We start from the raw sequence: 22,183 nt of genomic DNA on the forward strand, positions 1-22,183 counted from the left end.
ACGCTTCACCCGAGTCGGTGAGTTTCTAAAATTCAAACACCAGGGTCTAGGGCAGCCTTGGGCAAACTACGGCCCGCGGGCCGGATCCGGCTGTTCTATCCGGTTCTCTTGCTCTCCCCTCCGCTCCTTTACTTGGAATTTATATTAGTTCACACAAACACTCCATCCATGCTTTTGTTCTGGCCCTCCGGTCCAGTTTAAGAACCCATTGTGGCCCTCGAGTCAAAAAGTTTGCCCACCCCTGGCCTAGGGAGATTCTGTTCCTCATGTTGCCTCCCACCTCCTGACCAGCTTCGGGGTCCTCGGGGCGCTTCCTTAGGTGGCTCACCGTCCTTCCCCTCGGGAAGGGGACCAATTGCTTGCTTTCCGGGAGCTTATGGGTCAGCTGGTCTCACTGATACGAGCGGACGTGAGCCCATACCTAGATTCGGGACATGGCCGCGTCCTGAGCTCGGCTGCGTGAACAGGTTGTCATGTGTGGATTGATCACTGGTTAGCTCAAAGCGAAACCCGCTGCACTCTGAAACGTAAGCAGATAAACTATCAGCTGCCACCGCCTCCTCCTCCACCGGCAGAGCGAGGCCACCACAGCCTGCGGCAGGACCAGGCGCGAGCAGGGAGGCCACCCTGCCGTCGGGGGGCTGCCGAGAGGAGGCTCGGTGCGAGCATTTGGAGGAGAAGGCAGCCAGGTGGACCGGCGCAGCTGGTTCAGCCCCGGGGCCGTGTGGGGAGCAGCAGAATCAGGTGGGTTGGAATGACCAGCCAGTCTGCTCCTGGCCGGCTGGGCGACCTTGGCCAAGGTCCCTAACTCCTTAGTGTTCTCAGTGATTAGAGGACGTAATCGTTCTCCCCGCACCGATGTTTGTTTTAACGTCCACCCTCTTTCCTGGTCCAGGGGCAGGCCGCTGCCTGGTGCACGTGTCTGCGGCCCCAGTTATGACATTGCTCCTGCACTCATGACGCCACAGTGGCTTTTCCTGTGAGAGCAGGTGAAACCGCATGCTCGCGGGAACCCCGTCAGACAGCTCCGCGGACGGTCCTCTGTGGTCCTCCTCTGAAGCTCGCTCCACCCAAACCCGTCCATCTCGAGGTCCATCCTCAAGTCCCGTCGGCCCTGTGAGCTCATCTGAGCGCGGTCTCCCCCAGAGGTGTCTTCCTCCACCTCCACGCACTCCCAGCTGCCCCCGTGTCGCTCAGCCCCTCCTCCTGGTCCCCCTGGTCAAGGTTGGCTCCCGCAGTGCAGGTGCCCCCCTTCTCAGGAGCAGGTGCTGTGGCGTCTCCGGGTTCTTCTTCGGTGCCCGGGCTGGTCCCAGTGGACACTCCCTGGCGACACATCCTTGATGACCCGACTCGACGTGTCCCTGAGCCACTGGCCCCGAGCCAACAGGGACACTGGAATCGTGTTTCCTGGAGGAGATGAAGGACGCGCAGAGCATCTGTGCTCTCCACGCTGCTTTCCTCCACGGGAGCCGGGAGTGATTGGACGGCGTCTGCATCCCGCAGGCTCGGAGAGGGATTGTCATCTGTGCGCAGAGCTGACGGACTCACAGAAGATGGACCGAGAGGAGCCAGCAGGTGAGAGTGTCCCTCTCTGTGCGGGGAGGGGAGCTAGGAGGCCAGTCTGTCTCCCTAGAACAGGGGTGGGCAAACTTTTTGACTCGAGGGCCACCATGGGTTCTTAAACTGGACCGGAGGGCCGGAACAAAAGCATGGATGGAGTGTTTGTGTGAACTAATATAAATTCAAAGTAAAGGAGCGGAGGGGAGAGCAAGAGAACCCTCCGCTCTTTCGGATCCACGGGCCGGATAGAACAGCCGAACGGGCCGGATCCGGCCCGCGGGCCGTAGTTTGCCCATGGCTGCTCTAGACGCAGAAGGGCCGACTCAAGATGGTGCTCGTGGAAGCGGGGTTTCACGGTGAGGAGCTCAGCCTGGTTGAATGAGAGCGAAACACACCGGTGAGAAGGGAGTGCATCTGTGGTGCTCCGTCCGAGGACGGGGTGAAGGCGGGGGCGGGGGGCTGTCCATGGCTCCGCAGAGGCGCCTCCTGGGAAGCTTTGCGATGGGTGTCGCCTGCAGAGGGAGGCGCTGCCTTTGCGACAGTGAAGGATGGATCGCCTCCCAGCTGGTCTCCTTTCAAGATGCCACGGTGACCTCCGCCCGGGACACGTCGAGCTGGACCGGACGCCACAGGCACAGGTGCGGGCTGAGACAACGCCCTGGCTGCAAGCTGGTTTCCAAAGCAATGATCCTGTTGTCCCAGCGCCCACACGCGCTGTTCACTGATGTATCCCCAGCACCCACATCGCGCTGTTCACTGATGTATCCCCAGCGCCCACATGCGCTGTTCACTGATGTATCCCCAGCACCCACACACGCTGTTCACTGATGTATCCCCGGCGCCCACATCGCGCTGTTCACTGATGTATCCCCAGCGCCCACATGCGCTGTTCACTGATGTATCCCCAGCACCCACACACGCTGTTCACTGATGTATCCCCGGCGCCCACATCGCACTGTTCACTGATGTATCCCCAGCGCCCACACGCGCTGTTCACTGATGTATCCCCGGCGCCCACATCGCGCTGTTCACTGATGTATCCCCAGCGCCCACATCGCACTGTTCACTGATGTATCCCCGGCACCCACATCGCGCTGTTCACTGATGTATCCCCAGCGCCCACACGCGCTGTTCACTGATGTATCCCCAGCGCCCACACGCGCTGTTCACTGATGTATCCCCAGCGCCCACACGCGCTGTTCACTGATGTATCCCCAGCGCCCACATCGCACTGTTCACTGATGTATCCCCAGCGCCCACACGCGCTGTTCACTGATGTATCCCCGGCGCCCACATCGCGCTGTTCACTGATGTATCCCCGGCGCCCACATCGCACTGTTCACTGATGTATCCCCAGCGCCCACACGCGCTGTTCACTGATGTATCCCCGGCGCCCACATCGCGCTGTTCACTGATGTATCCCCAGCACCCACATCGCGCTGTTCACTGATGTATCCCCGGCACCCACATCACACTGTTCACTGATGTATCCCCGGCGCCCACATCGCACTGTTCACTGATGTATCCCCGGCACCCACATCGCGCTGTTCACTGATGTATCCCCGGCGCCCACACGCGCTGTTCACTGATGTGTCCCCAGCGCCCACACGCGCTGGGCGGCGAGGAGCCACCCGCCAGTACTTGTCGAGTTGAACTTGACTGAAGTCTCCTTAATTCTTGGTCCAATAGCCGGGGGGAGGGGGTCCATGTGGGTCCGTGTGGGTCTGTGTGGGTCCGTGTGGGTCCGTGTGGGTCCATGTGGGTCCGTGTGGGTCCATGTGGGTCCGTGTGGGTCCGTGTGGGTTCGTGTGGGTCCGTGTGGGTCCGTGTGGGTCCATGTGCATATGCATCTGACTGGAGAGAAATACAACGGAAAGCAGGTCTTTCCTCCCTGTAATGACATTCCAGGTAACAACGTGTCCTGATAATGGTGGTTTTTAATGGACAGAGTCCATTCATTCACTCATTCATTCACTCATTCATTCATTCACTCAGAGTTCTGTGCTGCCTCCTCTCCCCGGGGGCCACTCGAGGCTCTCGCACCCTCTCACCCCGGCTGCCATTGGAGGAATCACTCCAGATCCCCGTATGCAGCCCCCGTTTGGCGTCTGTGGAGTCCAGAAAATACAAAAATGAAGGCCATTGCTGAGTAAGTACCTACTACGTGCAATCCCTAACGTGACCAACGGCGCTGCCAAGTAACGGTCAGTATACGGTGAGGAAACTGAGCCTCAAGGGCGTTTAATGACATGCCCAAGGTCACGCTAAGGTGAAGACTCAGGATTCAGATTCGGGTTTTTTGTCCCAAAGCTGTGGACGCCATGTGACCGCGCGTCCCCGTCTATCGCCTTCTTTCCCGAGCAGTCAGTCCTCGGGAGCGTCACCTTTCCCGTCTCCCTGTGGTGGCAGGAGAGAGGTGTCTGCCTCCAGGTCATACCCCCCTTCCCTCTCCCCCCCACCCCCCCACAGCGCACACACTGCAGGACTCGGGGACACACCTCTCCCCCCCCACACACACCTCTCAGAGACAGTGGCAGGGGGAGCTGTGAATGCCTTTAAGCCTTGGGATTAGAATGAAATGGCTGTGATATGCCAGCCTCCAGCCCTCAAGTTCAGTAACAGGGCCAGACTCAAGGTCAAATGATGTAGCGGAGCATGGAGAATGCAGCCATGCCTCCACGTGGAAGGGGCAGCGATAAGAGAGGCAGGACCAGCTCTGGCTGGGGATCGGGGCGCGCTCACCGGGAAGGTGGCCCTGGGCCCGGCCATGACCTAGGAGTTGGAGTTTGGCGGCAGATGAAGGAGGGACAGAGGGCCAGCGTCCGCCCCGGGTCCTGTCCTGGCTGGGCCTGCGTAGGGATGACACACTCGCCCCTCAGCCTCCCTCCCCTTTGCGGGAACGCCCGCGACAAGGCTCCCTGCAGGTCCCCAGCACGGTCTCTCCTCACGCGGCGCGGGGCGGTGGTGCCTTCAGGAACCCGGCCGGCCCTCTGGCTTCCCCGGGAGCAGCACCCAGTCCTCCCTCTCCACGTGGGAGGTGCTCACCGCCCAGGCTCCCGAGCCCTCCTCTGGCCGCATTCTCCCTGGCTTTCTCCGTTCTCACGACCGTACGCTGATCGATGATTGATCGAACCAGTCTTCTCGCTGGCACTGAGGTGGCTGTGGGCTGTTCACCATAAACCACACTGGGAGGGACACCTGTGAACGTGAGTGACCACGCTGATCCCAGGACAGGAGGGAAGCAGGGGGGCTGGGTTAGAAACAGGCCTTGGGCCAGGCTGCAGGGACCTGGCAGGCCGTTGAGAAGGTGCTGCCCTGGTGGCAAAGCGCTCAAGGGCACTGGCCCACCAGCCCATGGCGCCCCCTGCTGATCTGCGCTGGCTCTGCCACCAGCACCTCCCTGTGTGCTCTGAACCTTGGCCTTGGCCAAGGAGGAGGGGCTGGGGCCTCCCAGCTGAGCGCCCCCCTGGGGGGACCCCACTGCAGCGAGGAGTGGGGAGCCCTTAGCCATCCTGCAGGAGCCCAGCTCTGCTTCGTGCTTTGGAAAATCACAAATGACCCCCCGCCCCGTCCACAGCTTTCCTCTGAAACGTACAGAGGGTGGACGTTGGAGCTGGTTCCCGGGGGACAGGGCGCGGCACGTCCCGGGGCATCCGGACCAGGTGGAGAGAGCGCGCCGGAGTGCTGAGTGGGAACCGATGCTCGCAGGCCTGCTGGCCGCGTGACCTCCTCGGTCCTCCCCATCCGACTCCGTGGCTGCCGGGAACACTTGAGAGTGTGATCGGACTCAGGAAACACACACTCAACAGCTGAACCAGCCCTGTGGGGTGCGGCCCTTCCTCCCCTCTGCACTTTCAGCCAGAAGTCCACCCTGATGTTGGGCCGCGTCCCTTCCCTGGTTTCCTGGCCAGGGGGCGAGGGGGGGTAGCAGCTGGCAGAGACACAGTCCAGGGCTCCGTTCAGGCCGGAGCTCCCTCCTGTAGTCCCGCTGGCACATGGAGGAGGGGTGAGCCCACCCCACCACCCCCACTTTGTGTTAACTGCCCCCCCGCCCCCCGCTCTGCTGCAGCGCTTGGGACAGGGCACAGATCCACCTCTCCCTCTGGGGGCCTGACGCGGGTCATAGATAGATAGATAGAGATAAAGATAGAGATAGAGATAGAGATAGAGATAGAGACAGAGACAGAGAGATAGAGATAGAGATAGAGATAGAGATAGAGATAGAAAGATAGAGATAGAGATAGAGAGATAGAGATAGAGATAGAGATAGAGATAGAGATATATAGATATAGAGATAGAGATAGAGATAGAGATAGAGAGATAGAGATAGAGATATATAGATATAGATATAGAGATAGAGATAGAGATGAGATAGAGATAGAGATGGGACAGAGATAGAGATAGAGATAGAGATAGAGATAGACATAGAGATAGAGATAGAGATAGAGACAGAGATAGAGATATATAGATATAGGTATAGAGATAGAGATAGAGATAGAGATAGAGATAGAGAGATAGAGCTAGAGCTAGAGCTAGAGATAGAGATATATAGATATAGAGATAGAGATAGAGATAGAGACAGAGAGATAGAGATAGAGATAGAGACAGAGAGATAGAGATAGAGATAGAGATGAGATATAGAGATGAGATAGAGAGATAGACATAGAAATGAGATAGAGATAGAGATAGAGATATAGATAGATATAGATATAGATATATAGATATATAGATATAGATATATGCATATACTATATTGATTGATTGCAGAGAGGAAGGGAGAGGGGGAGAGATAGAAACATCAGTGATAACAGAGAATCATGGATCGGCTGCCTCCTGCACGCCCCCGACTGGGGATCGAGCCCGCAACCCCGGGCCTGTGCCCCCCGAACAGGAATTGAACCTTGACCTCCTCCTAGCTTGTAGGCTGATGCTTAACCACGGAGCCGCCGGGCCCGGCAAGTCTTCCACTGTTTTTGCCACTTGGAGTGAAAACCGTCAGCAGGAACACGATGGGACTACGAGATGGTGATGAGGCTACAGTGTTATTGCTCAGGCTGGGCCCACATTTGTCCAAACCTCATCGACACACGTTGGGCGTTAGAACGAGACATCGACATCTCCTTATCACTGACATCTTCGAAGGCAAGAACCTTCATCTGACTCACTGACTGCTAAGCCCTTGGGCATGTGAGTCTACCCATGACCGTTTGAGTGAGGAAGGGAGGGAGGGAGGGAGGGAGGGAGGGAGGGAGGGAGGAAGCAAGGAAAGAAGGAAGGAAGGAAAGAAGGGAGAGAGGGAGGAGGAGGAAGGAAGGAAGGAAAGGAGGGAGGGAGGGAGGGAGGGAGGGAGGGAGGAAGGAAGGAAGGAAGGAAAGAAGGAAGGAAAGAAGGAAGGAAGGAAAGAAGGGAGAGAGGGAGGAGGAGGAAGGAAGGAAGGAAAGGAGGGAGGGAGGGAGGAGGAGGAGGAAGGGAGGGAGGGAGGGAGGGAGGGAGGAAGAGGAAGGGAGGGAGGGAGGGGAGGAGGAGGGAGGGAAAGAGGGAGGAGGAGGAGGAAGGAGGAGGAGGAAGGGAGGGAGGGAGGGAGGAGGAGGAAGGAAGGAAGGGAGGGAGGTAGGGAGGGAGGGAGGATGAGGAAGGAAGGAAGGGAGGGAGGTAGGGAGGAAGGAAGGAAGGAAGGAAAGAAGGGAGGGAGGGGGAGAGGGAGGGAGGAGGAGGAAGGAAGGAAGGGAGGGAGGGAGGAGGAGGAGGAAGGGAGGGAGGGAGGAGGAGGAGGAAGGGAGGGAGGGAGGGGAGGAGGGAGGAGGAGGAGGAAGGGAGGGAGGGAGGGGAGGAGGAGGGAGGAAAGGAGGGAGGAGGAGGAGGAAGGAAAGCTGCTTGATGAGCTGCATCGCCCGATGCCAGGGAAGCCGCATGGCGCCGTGGGGAGGCCGCTGGGCCTGCACCCACCCTGTCTGGGCTCCAGTCTGTCGTCCGGCCTTCTCGTCCTCTTATGAGAAGGGACCTCCCATGCCAGCCTCCTAGGGAGGCTGCGGCGATTGCATCAGCCGGCCCGGCGCCTTGCCCGGCGCCAGGCTCCGCCAGATCCCGGCGCGTCCTTATCTTCCTTCTCCTCCTGAGCATCTGGCCGGCGCCTCCCCCTGAGGACCCAGCCGGCGGGCAGAGGCTCCAGGAGGAGGGCTGGCTGCGTCTCCCTGCCGCCTGTACCTGGAGGGGGAAGCTGGCCGGCCCACCCCAGTCATCAATCTCCTTCAGGCCGCACACCTGGAGCTGGGAGCGGGAGGGGGCGGTCGGCTCTGCAGCAGCTGGTTCCCCTTGGAGCCGGCCGAACGCAGGAGGATCGGAAGAGCGGGCCCGCTCCCGCCTCGGGGAACAGCGAGCTCGCGTGTGCCCTGCCACGGGCAGCGTGGCTTGGAAAGGACATGCTTGCTTTGCAGCGTGGCGTGGCATGAGACTGCGGTTCCACATGTGGTGCGCAGGTTTCTGTCGTCCGTCAGAGGCTGAGCACGTTTATTTCTTTGTGTGAAAGGACCTTTCAATGCTTGTTTTGTAATGAGTATTTAAAAATGCTCACTCCCAGGTGGAGCTGCACCACCTGAATCAGAGGCGCTGGGACGTCAGTGAAGCAGCAGCCGCTGGACTGAGAAGAGGCCAACATCACGTCCCAGAGGACACTGGGGATGCTCTGGGTGCTGTGGGCTTGGACCCAGCTGCCGGGGAGACTGAGTCAAACTCAGGTGAGCCCGATGCTTGAGCTTTTACTGCGTGACCCCCCTCCTGGGGACCTGGGGACCTGGGGACCCAGGGGGGGCCCCCCGACACTCCTGGGCCTCTGAGGGCGACAGGAGGAGCAGCGGGGGCAGCCGGGCCACCTGGGCTGGGCCGGCGCTTGGACCCAACCTTGGACTTGACCTTGGCCTCGACCTTGGACTTGACCTTAGACTCGACCTTGGCCAGCCTTTGCCTCTTGTGACCGTTGTCTTTCCTCGGCTCCGGCTCCGAGAGCTTTCTCTCGTGGGCGGGGCTGCCTGCAAGGCCTCCGGAGCCTGTTGGCACAGCGGGTGACCTCCTTCCGACAGCGGGACCGTCCTTCCGACTCCCGCCCAGGCCGGCCTGCGCCTCCCTCCTGTCGGCCTCCAGGTCTGAGACGCGGAGGTCGCGTTCCTTCTCTGCGTGGCGAAGTTCCCTCTCCCAGCCGCTCGTTTCCTCCTCAAACAGCTTTTGCTGAAGGCGCGTTCCTTCCAGGACCCTCTCGTGCCCCCCACAGGGTCTGCAGGTTCAGCTCCCGCTGCCCAGTCTCGCTTCCCGGGTTTGAGCGTTCAGGTTGCAGCGAGCTTCCTCTCCTCCATCTGGAGACTTGGTGCCTGCCCTGCGCGCACCCCACCCACGTGCTTTTCTCCCCACGGGTGTCTGGCTGTCTCCTGACGTTGGCGCGCGCTTTAGATGAAGGATGTGGGGGGCGGGGCCTGTTTTTAATTATCCAGAGCACTGCCCAGGCACCCTCCCATTGGATGGGATCGGATGGGTTTGTGACGGAGGGACGGCAATCGATCGCCGTTTCCCGCTTCCTGCTTTGTCCCGCCTGCCCTGTCACGGGTGGAGGGGGCCTCTGGGGACGCGGGCAGGGATGGCCGATAGCTGCCCCAGGTGCTGACCTCACAGGCTGGTTCCGTCCTCCAGGGCCTGCCCCTTCGGCCCTTCCACCGCTCCGCCTCTCCCGGCTCCCCCTCTTCCTAGGCTCGGCTCCATCGCGGACGTCCTTGGTGGGGTAGCTGTGGGCGTCCTGAGAAATGAACGTTTCCCTTGAAGCCCTTCGGCATGTCCTCCCGGCGGCGTCCTCCGTGGATCTCGGGTGCCGTGAGCTGGGTGTTGGTCGGTCAGCTGGCAGAGAGCAGGGCCTGGCTTTCCCATGCCTTTTCCAGAAAGTGTGTGGGGTCGGCCCTCAGTCTGCTGGCCACCACCCCAGTGACTCCATGGGACAGAATTTCCCTGGTAGCCCGGGGGCCGGCCAAAAACCCCCCCCCCCCCACCGCCCGGGTGTCCCTTGTGGAGCAGATCGGGTGGTTCGCTGGTGTGGTCTGTGTGGTCTCCGGGATGAGGCTCCTGCTCGCTGGTCTTCGGCCGGTTCTCCAGGGTGACCGCCCTCTGACGCGGCTGTCACGCGATGTGGTGGTGGGAGGTGGCGAGCACAGGTCTCCCTGCTTCGCCATCTGGACCGGAACCTTCGTTAGTTCAAGTCAAGCTTCTAACAGTGCAGGTGGGGAAGATGTCCATTGTCCCGTCAGAGAACGGGGCAAGTGCTGGCACGGACCAGGATCCTGGTCCCGTGGTGTCCCCAGCAGATGGCTTCAGCCGTGGGCAAACTACGGCCCGCGGGCCGGATCCGGCTGTTCTACCCGGTTCTCTTGCTCTCCCCTCCGCTCCTTTACTTTGAATTTATATTAGTTCACACAGACACTCCATCCATGCTTTTGTTCCGGCCCTCCGGTCCAGTTTAAGAACCCATTGTGGCCCTCGAGTCAAAAAGTTTGCCCACCCCTGGTTTAGCTGCTTCAGCGCGGGCTCCGCCTTGTACTGGGCACGCTGACCACCTTCGGAAGACAGTGTGAGCTTCCCGGCCCTGCTTCACACAGAAACCTGCGCGGCGACGTGTCCACGTGGCACCACTTTCGATGGAAGCGAAATAATTTAAGCGAATAATGAGGCTGGAGACTGGAAGAGCACACAAACGCACAATTAATGAATTTACTAATTGTTCTCCCCTGCTGTGGGCATGGCTCCAAGTTGAATTGTAAGCGATCACATAAATATAAACCACTGTACCAAGCCACACAACCGGGTGACTCGCCATCCGTCATGCGCGTGGCCTTAAAAACAGACCCCGGCTCTCAGGGAGCAAAGGTGTGTTCGCCGAGGCCGGCGTGATTTTGAAAACAAAACAAGTCTTCGGTGGTAGACTGGTCTTTGAGTCTTTGGGGGGAAAAACAGACACACACACACACACACACACACACACACACACACACACGCACAAGAGCCTTGTGGGTTCCGTGCCCGGGGGAATATCAGGCAGAAACACTTACCTTATTGACGATCCCCTCCTCCAGGCCCCCCCGCGCCCCCCCCCCCCTTGCTGAAACAAAGTCAACATGGGACCTCGGGTGCCTGTGTTGGACGCGCTCTCTGTGTTGGAGGTGCCCCCCCGCCCCCCCTTCTGCTCGGTACCTCTCCCCTCCGGTAGTTCCCGCAGAGCCCTGCTTGCTGGATGGGCCGCGAAGGCGGTGAGCACAGAAACGCAGGACAGGCCTGCTCTCGGGTGTCCCCCGCCTGGGACGCGCGGGGGATGTCCAGGGGTTAGATGGACTGCCGGCAGGACCGCCGGGTGTTTCCCCAAAGAGAACAGCGATAAAAAATAAATAAAAGATCGCTGTGTCCCCGAGGGTGGCTGCTCTGCACTCGGCTGAGAGGCTGCTGCCGCCGATTGTCATATTCCAGAGCAGGTGGCACTGCAGCCGCCACCGCACCCAGTGCGACGCACGGCAGCCGGTGCACACAGAGGCGGGTCCCCCTCACCGCCGGCTCCGCGTCTGTGCTGCCTCTGGCCCCACGTCCGCTCACGAGGGGGACACTGGTGGCCGGCCCGGCAGCGCCTCTCCCCTCCTCTTCCTCTGACGCAGCCGCACGGGCTGACTGAGAAGGCATGTGATATGCCCTGCGGTTCTGGAAGGGCCTACAGCGATGGGCTACTCCGGGGGGGGGGGGTGGGTAGTGGTCTAAGAAAGGGGGTTCAGGCACTAAAGATGATTTGGAAAAACGGCTTTGTGGTATTCCACTGGGAAGGGGGAGGCGGGGGGGCTGGTGAAGCAGAGGATGGAAGTGGGGGAAGGGCCAGCACGGATCTCCACCTCACCAGTACCCATCTCCACCTCACCAGTGCCTATATCCACCTCACCAGTGCCTATCTCCACCTCACCAGTACCCATCTCCACCTCACCAGTACCCATCTCCACCTCACCAGTACCTATCTCCACCTCACCAGTGCCTATCTCCACCTCACCAGTGCCCATCTCCACCTCACCAGTACCTATCTCCACCTCACCAGTACCCATCTCCACCTCACCAGTACCCATCTCCACCTCACCAGTACCTATCTCCACCTCACCAGTGCCTATCTCCACCTCACCAGTGCCTATCCCCACCTCACCAGTACCTATCCCCACCTCACCAGTACCTATCTCCACCTCACCAGTACCTATCTCCACCTCACCAGTGCCTATCTCCACCTCACCAGTGCCTATCTCCACCTCACCAGTGCCTATCTCCACCTCACCAGTACCTATCTCCACCTCACCAGTACCTATCCCCACCTCACCAGTGCCCATCTCCACCTCACCAGTACCTATCTCCACCTCACCAGTACCCATCTCCACCTCACCAGTGCCCATCTCCACCTCACCAGTGCCCATCTCCACCTCACCAGTGCCCATCTCCACCTCACCAGTACCCATCTCCACCTCACCAGTGCCCATCTCCACCTCACCAGTGCCCATCTCCACCTCACCAGTGCCCATCTCCACCTCACCAGTAACTATCTCCACCTCACCAGTACCTATCTCCACCTCACCAGTGCCTATCTCCACCTCACCAGTGCCTATCTCCACCTCACCAGTAACTATCTCCACCTCACCAGTGCCTATCTCCACCTCACCAGTGCCTATCTCCACCTCACCAGTGCCTATCTCCACCTCACCAGTAACTATCTCCACCTCACCAGTACCTATCTCCACCTCACCAGTACCTATCCCCACCTCACCAGTACCTATCTCCACCTCACCAGCGCGGATCTCCACCTCACCAGTACCTATCTCCACCTCACCAGTGCCTATCTCCACCTCACCAGTGCCGATCTCCACCTCACCAGTGCCGATCTCCACCTCACCAGTGCCTATCTCCACCTCACCAGTGCCTATCTCCACCTCACCAGTAACTATCTCCACCTCACCAGTACCTATCTCCACCTCACCAGTACCTATCCCCACCTCACCAGTACCTATCTCCACCTCACCAGCGCGGATCTCCACCTCACCAGTACCTATCTCCACCTCACCAGCGCCGATCTCCACCTCACCAGTACCGATCTCCACCTCACCAGTACCTATCTCCACCTCACCAGTGCCTATCTCCACCTCACCAGTGCCTATCTCCACCTCACCAGTGCCTATCTCCACCTCACCAGTACCTATCTCCACCTCACCAGAGCCCATCTCCACCTCACCAGTGCCGATCTCCACCTCACCAGTACCTATCTCCACCTCACCGGTACCTATCTCCACCTCACCGGTGCCGATCTCCACCTCACCGGTGCCGATCTCCACCTCACCGGTACCTATCCCCACCTCACCGGTACCTATCTCCACCTCACCGGTACCTATCTCCACCTCGCCAGCGCCGATCTCCACCTCGCCAGTGCCTATCCCTACCTCGCCAGTACCTATCCCTACCTCGCCAGTACCTAACTCCACCTCGCCAGTGCCTATCTCCACCTCGCCAGTGCCTATCTCCACCTCGCCAGTGCCGATCTCCACCTCGCCAGTGCCGATCTCCACCTCACCAGTGCCTATCTCCACCTCACCAATGCCTATCTCCACCTCACCAGTACCTATCTCCACCTCACCAGAGCCCATCTCCACCTCACCAGTGCCGATCTCCACCTCACCAGAGCCGATCTCCACCTCACCGATGCCCTATTCCTGGCACAGTGGCTGGTTCCAGGTTCTGAGTGCGGCTCAGACGGGGAAGGGCAGGTTCCAGGTAGAGTTTGGGGGGCTTTCTGCAGGGCCCTCCGTCCCCAGCAACAGGCTTGTATGTGAAGGTCTGTTCCTCGCCCCTCCCGTGCCCCGCGACTGCGCACAGAGAAGGGGGGGGGCTGGGGGGACGGGAGGGCCAGTGAGGGGCGCTGGCCAGGCTGGGCGCAGGGCGGCCGCGTGGGTGAGGTCGCCATCTTCGCTTTGGCTTTTGGAGACGGTGCGGTGCGTGTCTGAGGATTTGGGTCATTTCAGCAGGAAAGAGGGGTGGTGCCCTGGGGGTGGGAGGAGGGGGTGAAGGAGGAAGAGGGCGGGAGGGGCGGGGCCCTGACCTGGAGGGGACCTGGGACACAGACAGACAAAGGAGGAGGCGGCAGTGAGGGGGTTTCCATCTTTGCATCTTTGCGTTTAGCTCAGGGCTCCGAGGCCGCAGCCCCCAGGTCCCCCGCGAGGCGTTTGCAGGCGGAAACCCAGCTGCCCCTCTCCCTGGGCGCTGGGCGGAATGCCCACGGGGGGGGGGTGGGGGGGGCGCGTGTCCTGGATGGGCGGGGCCGTCGGCCTCCGAGGGGTGTGGGGTTGCATGTCTGCTGTCTGAGGAGCCCTTTCCGCTGAGTCCTGTGCCGGGGACCCCGGAGCAACAGTGGGGAGCTGGGCGCTGGCTCCAGCCTCCAGGGGCCCCAGCATCCCCAGCCGTGTGCCCCGGGGACCCAGTGCCTGCGTTTCTGCGTCCGTTTCCTGCTGGGGAAGCGGGTGGTCAGGGGCCTGCCTTCCAGACCCGCACCCCACGCAGGCGGCTGCGCTGAGCCCACGGGCAGCGCCGGGGCCAGGGGTCCGGCACCAGCACCCCGATGGCCGCCCCGCCACACGGTGCAGCCTCCCTGCACCCGAGGGGACGCAGCGAGCGCCCGAGGGGGCTTGTTCCTGGAATGGTTTCCGGAAGGACTTGGCTCCCGGAGAGGGTCGGGGTTCTGCCTGGGCCTCAGCCCGTGCGGGAGGCACGCAGGTTGATGGCAGAGCTAATGAAGAGAGAACGCGAGTGGGACCTGAGCCGGCGCCCCGAGAACGGAGAGCCGAGCCCTGGCAGGTGCAGGCTGAGGGCGGCCAAGCCATTTATTTGAGGAGCAGCAGGGCTGCTGTCGGGGACCCGCTCCAGGCCATTAGCGTTATTGATACGACACCCCGACCTGAAGCCGCAGGAAAGGCAATGCATCTGCTTTCTGTGTCTTGGGGGGTTGGGGAGGGGGGCTGGCGTCAGCAGTGCCAGCTGAACAAATGCAACCTTAGCGGGTAGAGGCGTGAGCCCCCGAATGGAGCAGCACGCTCACACCCGACACTGAGCTCGCAAGCGAATGCAGACGGACACGCAGGGGGTTCGTTCAGAGCCAAGGCCCGCAGGAACCAGGCTGCACTGGCAGGGGGCACAGACGGCATCCAGCAGGTCCCCCCCCCCCCCCCCCGCACCCCCCTGGCATCGATTGGCTCCTCTTCCAGGGCTTTGCCTCCGCAAATCCATGGAGGCCCTGAAGGGCCACTTCTGTGTCCCTCCTCTTCTCTGCGCCTTGAGCTTGAAAGGGTTGGGGGGTCCCCTCCCCTCCGGCCTTCGTGCATTCTTTCTGGCTCCTTCGTGGCTGCCTGTTCTGCCTTTCTTGGGGAACCCTGATCCATTACCGCGTTCGGCAAGCTGATGGCTGACACATTCTATTAACCAAGCGCAGCCCGACCGAGGAGGAGGAGGAGGAGCCAAGTGCTGAGGGCCCGTCTGCACGCCCAAGCCTGGAAGCCAGCCTGGCGCCCGCTCGGGGCGCAGCCTCAGGACAGTCATCTCCGGTCACAGATTTGGTGACATCCTCGTTGACCGCCTCCTCAGGCGCCCCCGCCCGGCCCCACGGCTGCTGTGGCCCCTGCCTCTCCCTATAGTCCCCGCAGAGGCAATAAGCCCCAAGCAAGGCCTTGCCCGCGGGGAGGGAATCGGCAGCGGCTGGCATTCCCGGGCAAGAGCGCAAACCCAGCTCCAGGGGAGAGGTGATGCCAGGCTCCCTGAGAGCCCCCGAGGGCAGCATCGCGCCCCGAGGGCGGACGGGGTGAGTCTGCAGGTGCCCGACCGATGGGAGCTCTGGGAGTCTGGAGATAAGGTCCCTGCCACGGCGCCCACACGCGGCCTGTCCCGGCCCAGAGCTGGGTGAGGGCAACGCCACAGCCCGGGGGCAGGTGGGAGAGGCGGCGTCAGGGGGTCAGGGACTAACTCGGCCCCAGGGAGCGTCATGCGAGGCTGCTGGGTGCTGACGGCTGTATTTGGACTTCACGTGGCAGTGAGTGTAATCTTAAGGAAAGTCCCGTCATTTCCTTCCCAGCTGTGTAAGTTGAAAATAAGCCGAAAGCCAACATTCACGTACTTTTGTGCTCTTCAGAGTTCCCATTCATTGAATCGCAGAAGGAGGTCGTTTTCAGCGATTTGCCAAACACACCTAAACCCCGGAGACCCCCCGAGGTCCGGGAGCTTTCCCGTCTCCTCCTGGGATTTTCAGCAGAAATTCCACAGTACGGTCAGACCCACATAAACACACGTTGACACTATTTGCTTCCATCGCCTCGTTAGAGAAGAAGCTCGTCGCGTGTAAATCTGCGGCGAGAACATCGTCATCGGCAAGGTCCTCGTGGCAGGAGGAGGGGCTGGCAGAGTACGGAAGCTCACAGCTGGGAGGAGATCTCTGAGACCCGCACGCAAGGCAAACGCCAGCTCCGTGGAGACGGCGGCCCGCCGGGCCTGCGCACAGAAGAGTAAATTCTATTCGGTTCCGCCCTTGATGAGCACACACAATCTCCATGTCAGGGCAGCTCTAATCACCGCCGTGTCAACAGGAGGGACGTGCCGAGCGCACGGAACAGCTGGTGGGCATGAGCATTTTCTTGATTTTTCTTTTCTTGGGCGGGGGGGGGGGGGGGCTGTTAGGGAGGGGTAGGATACCGGGGAACAGAAGTTTCCTCGAACCCCAGACAAGCCACTTCCCCTCCTTGTTCATTCCTTTGGAGCCAGGCTGCACGCACAGGGGCTGTGAGGATGCAGCGAGCATGTGTCTGGGTGAGTAACCCCCACACCACGGTGTCCCAGCCCCGGGATGCGCCAGGGCCGACTGGACAGCTTCCGGGTCCTGCCATCTCCCGGGAGGGAGGAAGCCGCTGCGTGTCCTGCTGGGCTCCGAAGCCTTGGTTGCCCCAGGGTGGCCTCAGTCTCCTGCCTCCGCCGGACTCTCCACTCACTCCTTGACTTTGAGCATGTTTTCACATGTCTCTGGGCCTTCTGTATGTCCCCTTTCAAAAAGTGTCTAGTTAAATCAGGGGTGGGCAAACTTTTTGACTCGAGGGCCACAATGGGTTCTTAAACTGGACCGGAGGGCCGGAACAAAAGCATGGATGGAGTGTTTGTGTGAACTAATATAAATTCAAAGTAAAGGAGTGGAGGGGAGAGCAAGAGAACCCTCTGCTCTTTCGGCTCCACAAGCCGGATAGAACAGCCGAATGGGCCGGATCCGGCCCGCGGGCCGTAGTTTGCCCACGGCTGCGTCAGATCCTTGGCCCATTTTTTTATTGGATCGTTTATCTTCCTTTTGTTAAGTTGTATGAGTTCCCTGTAAATGTTGGAGATTAAGCCCTTATTGGAAATATCATTGGCCAATACGTTCTCCCATGCAGTGGGCTTTCTTGTTGTTTTGTTGATGGTTTCTTTTGCTGTGCAGAAGCTTTTTATTGTGATGTGGTCCCATTTGTTTATTTTCTCCTTAGTCTCCATTGCCCTAGGAGCTGTGTCGGTAAAGATATGGCTACGACATATGTCTGCTACTTTGCTGCCTATGGAGTCTTGTAGGATTTTTATGGTTTCCCGTCTTATGTTTAAGTCCTTGATCCATTTTGAGTTTGTTTTTGTGTGTGGTGTAAGTTGGTGGTCTAGTTTCATTTTTTTTTTTTTGCATGTATCTGACCAAATTTCCCAGCACCATTTATTGAAGAGACTGTCTTGACGCCATTGTATGCTCTTGCCTCCTTTGTCGAATATCAATTGGGCATAATGGTTTGGGTCAATTTCTGGGTTCTCTGTTCTGTTCCATTGGTCTATATGTCTGTTCTTGTGCCAGTACCAGGCTGTTTTGAGAACCGTGGTTTGGTAATATAGCTTGATGTCTGGTATTGTGATCCCTCCAACTTTGTTCTTCTTTCTCAGGATTGCTGTGGCAATTTGGGGTCTTTTTTTTGTTGTTGTTCCAGATGAATTTTTGGAGAGTTTGTTCTAGATATTTGACATATGCTGTTGGCATTTTAATAGGGAGTGCATTGAATCTACAGATTGCTTTGGTTAGTTTGGACATTTTAATGATGTTGATTCTACCAATACATGAACATGATAAGTTCTTCCATTTGTTTATGTCTTCCTCTATCTCTCTTTTTCAATGCCCTGTAGTTTTTCTGAGTACAAATCTTTCACCTCCTTAGTTAAGTTTATTCCTAGGTATCTTAATTTTTTGGTGCAATGGTAAATGGGATTGTTTTTTTTTTTTTTCATTTCTCTGTGCGTTCATTATTGGTGTATAAAAAGGCCATAGATTTCTGGGTGTTAATTTTGTATCCTGCTATATTGCCAAATTCATTTATTAGGTCTAGTAGTTTTTTGATGGAATCTTTGGGGTTTTCTATGTATAGCATCATGTCACCTGCAAAAAAGGACAGTTTTACTTCTTTTCCAATTTGGATGCCTTTTATTTCTTCTTCTTGTCTGATCACAATGGCTAATACTTCCAGTACTATGTCGAACAGGACTGGTGAGAGTAGGCATCCCTGTCTTGTTCCTGTTCTTAAGGGAAATGGTTTTAGTTTTTGCCCATTGAGTATTATGTTGGCTGTAGGTTTTTCATATAAGGCTTTTATTATGTTGAGGTATGATCCCTCTATTCCCACTTTGCTGAGAGTTTTTATCAAGAAAGGGTGTTGGATTTTGTCAAATGCTTTTTCTGCATCTATTGATATGATTATGTGATTTTTGTCTCTCAGTTTTTTTATGCGATGTATCACATTTATTGATTTGTGGATATTGTACCATCCTTGCATCCCTGGAATAAATCCCACTTGGTCATGGTATATGATCTTTCTGATGTACTGCTGAATCCGATTTGCTAGAATTTTGTTGAGGATTTTAGCATCTATGTTCATCAAGGATATTGGCCTGTAGTTCTCTCTTTTTGTGGTGTCTTTATCTGGTTTTGGGATTAGGGTAATCCTGGCTTCATAGAAAGAGATTAGAAGTGTGCCTTCCTCTTGAGTTTTTTGGAATAGTCTGAGGAGGATAGGTTTTAGTTCTTCTTTGAATGCTTGGTAGAACTCCCCTGTAAAGCCGTCCAGACCAGGGCTTTTGTTTGCTGGAAGATTTTTGATCGCTGTTTCAATTTCTTTGATAGTTATCGGCCTATTCAGGCTTTTTTTTTTATTTTTCTTGATTGAGTTTTGGGAGCTTGTATTTTTCTTAAGAATCTGTCCATTCCTCTAGGTTGTCCATTTTGTTGGAATAGAGTTGCTCATAGTATTTTTTCATAATAGTTTGTATTTCTGTGGCATAGGTTGTTACTTCACCTCTTTCATTTCTGATTTTGTTTATTTGGGCCCTCTCTCTCTGCTTCTTGGTGAGCCTGGCTAGAGGTTCATCAATCTTGTTTATTCTTTCAAAGAACCAGCCCTTGGTTTTATTGGTCTCCTGTTTTTTTGGTCGCTATGTTGTTTATCTCTGCTCTGATCTTTATTATTTCCTTCCTTCTGCTTATGCTGGGCTTTTCTTGTTGCTCTCTTTCTAACTCTTTGAGTTGTAGGGTTAGATAATTTATTACCATTTTTTTTCTTGTTGTTGTTTTTTTTTTTTTTTTTTTTTTTTTAGATAGTCCTGTAGAGCTATGAACTTCCCCCTCAGGACTGCTTTTGCTGTGTCCCATAGATTTTGGATTATTGTGTTTTCATTGTTGTTTGTTGCCATGATGTTTTAATTTCTTCTTTGATCTCTCTGGTAACCCAATCATTGTCTAATAGCATGCTATTTAGCCTCCATGTGTTTGATTTTTTTTGATTGTTTTAATTGTACTTGATTTCTAGTTTTATGCCATTGTGATCTGAGAAGATGCTTGATATGATTTCTATCTTCTTGAATTTGAAGAGACTGCCTGTGTCCCAATATGTGGTCTATATTTGAAAATGATACATGTGCACTTGAGAAGAATGTATAGTCTGTGGCTTTGGGGTGAAATGTTCTGAAGATGTCAATTAATTCCATCTGATCTAGTGAGTCATATAGGATTGATGTTTCTTTGCTGATTTTTTGTTTAGAGGATTTGTCCAGTGGTGTTAGTGGGGTATTAAAGTCCCCTGCTATGACTGTATTGCTGTGACTGTATCAATCTCTCTTTTGATATCCTCCAGAAGTTTTTTTTTTTTAATGTATTTGGGTGCTTCTGTATTGGGTGCATATATGTTTACCAAAGTTACATCTTTTTGTTGAATTGCTCCCTTTAGTATTATGAAGTGGCCTTCATCATCTCTTGTTATGGCCTTCACTTTGAGATCTAATTTTTCAGATACACATATTGCTACCCCAGCTTTTTTTTTTTTCATTTCCATTTTGTGTGAGTCCTTTGTTCTGAGGTGGGTTTCCTGTAAACAGCAGATATATGGGTCATATTTTTTATCCACTCAGCTACCCTATATCTTTTGATTGGGGCATTTAATCCATTTACATTTAAAGTTATTATTGATAGGTGCTTGTTTGTTGCCATTTTTATTCTTTATGCCTGTGTTCCTTCTTCCCTTCCTATTTCTTCTTTTTACAGCAGACCCTTTAGCATTTCTTGCATCGCTGGTTTGGTGGTAATAAATTCCCTTAGTCCTTTTTTGTCTGCAAAGCTCCTGATTTCACCCTCAATTTTGATTGATAGCCTTGCTGGGTACAGTAGTCTTGGATTCAGACCCTTCCTTTGCATAACTTAGTATATTTCATTCCATTCCCTTCTGGCCTGATGAGTTTCTGTTGAGAAATCAGTTGCTAGTCTGATGGGACATCCCTTGTAGGTAACTTTCTGTCTCTCTCTGGCAGCCTTTAAGATTCTTACCTTGTTGTTGGTGTTTGCCAATTATAATGTGTCTCGATGTCAGTCTTTAGGGGTTCATCTTGTTTGGAACTCTGTGAACTTCTTGTATTTGTGTGGGTTTTTTCTTCCCTATATCAAGGGAAGTTTTCTGTCATTATTTCTTCAAACAGGTTTTCTATTCCTTGCTCAGTTTCCTCTCATTCTGGCACCCCTATTATGCGGATGTTGTTTTGTTTCCTGTTTTCCCGAAGTTCCCTTAGGCTCTCCTCCTGTTTTTTAAGTTTTTTTCTAGAAGCTGCTCTACTTGGGTATTTTTTCCTACCTTGTCTTCTAGCTCACTGATGCGGTCCTCTGCTTCTTCCAGTCTACTGTTGATGCTTTCTATTGAGTTCCTTACAGCAGCAATGTCATTTTTCATTTCTTCTTGGTTCTTCTTCATTTCCTCTTGGTTCTTACACATGTTGTTGAATTTGTCTTCCATCCTTTTCAGCAACCTTATGACCATTGCTCTGAATTCTTTCTCTGATGTATTGCTTGCCTCCATTTCATTTACTTCCTTTCCCAGTGATTCCTTTTCTTTCATATGCAGGCTGTTTCTTTGTCTCCCCATGATTGTTCCTCTCAGAGTGTCTGGTTATGTAGCTCTCTCTCTCTTGTGTTGACTTTCTCTAGGCAATATCTGACCTTTCTGTCTGTGGGTTGCCTCACCAGCTGTGTTTAATTCGCCACTTCTGGGTGGGTGTTGTTCGACTCAGCTGTTCCTTCTATCTGCTCTGTGAGAAGGCGCAGGGCCTGTCTACATATTCATCTGCGTATTCAGCACTGCTTTGTCTCCCCCTGGACTGACTTTTTAGGCGCCCGCAGTCAGGGAGGCTGGAGTCCTGGTGTTTGTGGGTTTGCAGCTGAGGCAGCTGGTCCCTGGGCTTGTGGTTGTAGGGTCCCAGGAGGTATCTGAAGTCTCCCTGATTGAAGGTAAGCCTGGGCTTCTGATCACAGCCGGTCTCCCCTTCAAGATGGCACAGTCTCTGCGGCAGAGCCGGCCACTCTGGGACAGATTTCAGCAGCAGTAGAGGCTTCCTGGCCAGGGGAGCCCAGTCCACCAGTCCCCAACAGCCCCGTGGAATATAGCTGTCCCTCACTCACAAATACAGACACTCCCCACACGTCCACACACTCTCCTTTCGTTCTCTCTCTCACTATCCTGTTGTACCGTTGGCAACCATCTTGGATCTCATGACACCACCTTGTTCATGTAGGAAATTCTGTGTCATCACTCCGATCCAAGCCAGGCATTCTCTTTTCCTCAGAGCAAACTCTCTCCAATCTCATCCCTTCCCAAACAGAACTAAGCAATTTTTTTTTAATGTTTCACCAACCTGGTATCTTGAGCAAAGCACAGGACAGGCTTGAGCTGCAGACGGTTGGTCTTCATTTCTGTCTCCAGTCCAAGACGATGGCCTCTTTGAGGTTATGTTAACCCACGGTTCATGCTAATCCTTGTTTACCCACGTTCATTTCTGTGTCATTTACAGCAGAGTATGCAGCGTGGGCACTAGATATTCTTCACTGGACGACTGAGCGAGTCAGAAGCTGAGTGTCTTCGGTCTGCGGAGGCCCCTCACTATCAGAAGAGTGTGGTCTTGATGAGACCCATACAGGTTCCTAAACGGCGGTGATGTCATGATTCTATCTTAAGTAACAAAGAAA

At 55.6% G+C, this 22,183-nt stretch overlaps 1 long non-coding RNA gene across 1 annotated transcript in view; it reads left to right on the plus strand.

The window, feature by feature from the left end:
- Positions 1-5,895: 5,895 nt before the first annotated feature.
- The window catches only part of LOC308257355, a 16,576-nt gene continuing 288 nt past the window's right edge, over positions 5,896-22,183 (plus strand). The window contains exons 1-4 of the long non-coding RNA XR_013961560.1: positions 5,896-6,747; positions 8,138-8,294; positions 15,958-16,250; positions 22,009-22,183. The exon at positions 22,009-22,183 is cut by the window's right edge and continues 288 nt beyond it. This is a non-coding gene — a long non-coding RNA (uncharacterized lncRNA). The remainder of the gene's footprint in view (positions 6,748-8,137; positions 8,295-15,957; positions 16,251-22,008) is intronic.

The sequence above is a fragment of the Plecotus auritus genome (genome assembly GCF_963455305.1).
Source record: "Plecotus auritus genome assembly, chromosome: 8".
Classification (NCBI taxonomy): Eukaryota; Metazoa; Chordata; class Mammalia; order Chiroptera; family Vespertilionidae; genus Plecotus; species Plecotus auritus.